The sequence below is a fragment of the Pteropus alecto genome, unplaced genomic scaffold, assembly GCF_000325575.1.
Source record: "Pteropus alecto unplaced genomic scaffold, ASM32557v1 scaffold105, whole genome shotgun sequence".
Classification (NCBI taxonomy): Eukaryota; Metazoa; Chordata; class Mammalia; order Chiroptera; family Pteropodidae; genus Pteropus; species Pteropus alecto.
The window spans coordinates 2,501,556-2,503,910 of record NW_006436294.1 but is presented as its reverse complement, the minus strand read 5'-3'; the positions used below and the strand labels follow the sequence as shown (position 1 = coordinate 2,503,910).

At 46.5% G+C, this 2,355-nt stretch overlaps 1 pseudogene; it reads right to left on the bottom strand.

The window, feature by feature from the left end:
• Window positions 1-1,518: 1,518 nt before the first annotated feature.
• LOC112480573 lies at window positions 1,519-1,636 on the bottom strand (annotated as a pseudogene).
• Window positions 1,637-2,355: the final 719 nt, after the last annotated feature.

The window sequence follows — 2,355 nt, the reverse complement described above, 5'->3', positions numbered from 1 at the left end:
TTTCGTGTTAACGTTTAAAGTTTGGAAATCCTGGACCATGCAGGAAATTGCCGACTTCAACTTACTGTGGCGGAATTGTGCTGCCACATGGCAGATGCTCTGTGGGTGTTTATTGGATGTAAAAAGGAGTGAGAGAAAAAAAAAGAAAAAGAAAAAGAAACAAATGCATTCTTTTCATGCTTTCTGTGAAAAAAAAAAAAGCCAAAATTAAGCAAGAATTTTTTTTAATTAAGAGAAACTAAGTGTAATCCTGGCTCTTTGAGAAGACATGTCTCTACAGGCTTTTGCATGCTACGGTTTTATAATTCCTAAATTAGTACTGGCGAAATCAGAATTTACATCGTCCCCCGATTAATCATGAAACACTGGCGCTAAATGAGAGCGTGGAGATCACGCAGGCCACCCCCTCACTGCACGAGTCAGGGTCTCCCCGCTTCTTGGAGGCCAAGCATTTGCCAGTTGCTGCAAGAAAGGATTTGAATTGTTCATATTGTACCTGCAATTGAAAACAGCAAAATGTGAACAGGAAAAATGCCTGGAAGCTCAATTTGGCCTTATTCGAATGAGACTTTTGTATCTGACATCACCGTTAAAACTGTCCTGACAACACGTTCTGCTGTTTTTCTCCCCAGAGGCTGCACTGAGGATGGCCTCTTCCTCACTGTAATGTGGGGATAGTTCTAAAGCAACTCATAATTGAGCAGCCCGCCAGCCTCAGGCTGAAGGATTTCAAAGGATTCAGCATCAATTCACCGCATAAGCGTGGCATTTCAATGACTCTGGAAATTTTATTTGATCTTCTTAATATTTGCTGATTCCAGAGATGCAGACCATTTTTATTAGTCTTGTCTCATCTTAGGAGCACAAAAACCAATCCCAGGGCACAAGCGACTTCTGTTTTCACCAATCTGTTATCCAAGAGCACTTATCATCAGGCAAGTCTCAGAAGCACCAGGTGATTATTGAATAGTGTCGGGAGTCTGGCGATAGCTGCTTCCCCCCCGGCTCGCTCTCCTGGCTCTGTGACTCTGGTTCTGTCGTGTGATAGCTGGGGAGACTGAGCCTCAAGAACTAAAATGCCTTGCCCAAAGTGACACGGTCAGCAAGTGACAGAACTGAGGGGGGTGACCTCTGACTCCCATTCCCAATCCCCTCCCAGCAGCCCTCACCCCCCTGCAAGCACAGGAGGACTTTTGTCACGTTCTGCAGAGAAGGGAGGGGTTTGGTTGCTGCAGACTCTTCGCTTCTGCACGCTCGTCTTCTCCTCCCACCGTTGACATTTGTTCGGTCCTCTGTAAAACATTCGTGCCTTGGTCAAACCCTTTGTCTCCTGAAGGAAAACAGAACTGAATTACTTATCCTTTCATCATAATTAGACTTGGCAGCATCACGGATTGGTCACTGCACACCAATTCCCCTGCTCAGCACCATTTGGGGTTCCAGCGTGTCTCCCTCAGACTAAGCGAGGGGCAGCCCCTCCTTCCCTCCCTTTCTTTTCTTTCCTTTCTTTATTTTTTACGCCTACAGCACCTGGTCTTCCTAGGTGGTCTCCCATCCAAGTACTAACCAGGCCCGACCCTGCTTAGCTTCCGAGACAGAGGAGATCAGGCGTGTTCAGGGCGACAGGACCGTAGACTCCCTTCCCTTCTTGAATCATGGGAAGCCTGGGATCAAACCACACTCCCACCCATGTGATCGGCGTTGATAAAATAGCTTCTCCCTTGGTGTTGAGATTAAGGACCGATGCCTCAAAATGCACGGGCCTTTTGGTTTAGAACGTGCAGGTGTCTGGTGCCTCGAGGGAGGGGGACACGGCCTTGGAGGTCCGGGTTCTGGCCCATTCGCCGTTGACCAACTAGTCGTGTACAGATCACTTCAGATCTTGGACTTCACACGTCGCATCTGCAAAATTAGAAATTTGAAACGAACAGTCTCAAAAACTCTTTCATGGTCCAAAACAGGGTTTCGTAACCTGAGCACGATCAATAATTCTTTGGCTGGATAATTCTCTGTCGAAGGGAAAATCTGCGTGTTGTAGGATGTTTGACAGCCCTCCTGGCCTCTGCCCACTTAAGGCCAGTAGCACTGACCCCTCAAGTTTTGATAACCTCCCCAAAAATGTCTCTAGACGCTGCCAAATGTCCCTTGGGGGACAAAACCTGCCCTTTTGCAAGTCACTGATCTAAAGTAACACAGAACTGTCATTTGGGCATTTCCTGGCTTATTTAGGGATGTAAACAAAAAGAAACAGTTCCCAAATCTCTCTTTCACTAATTTTGCCAGATTTTTTTTTGTGGAGGCTAGGAAGAACTTTCAGAAGTTTATTGCCTGGGATCTGGAAAATATTAAGCCACC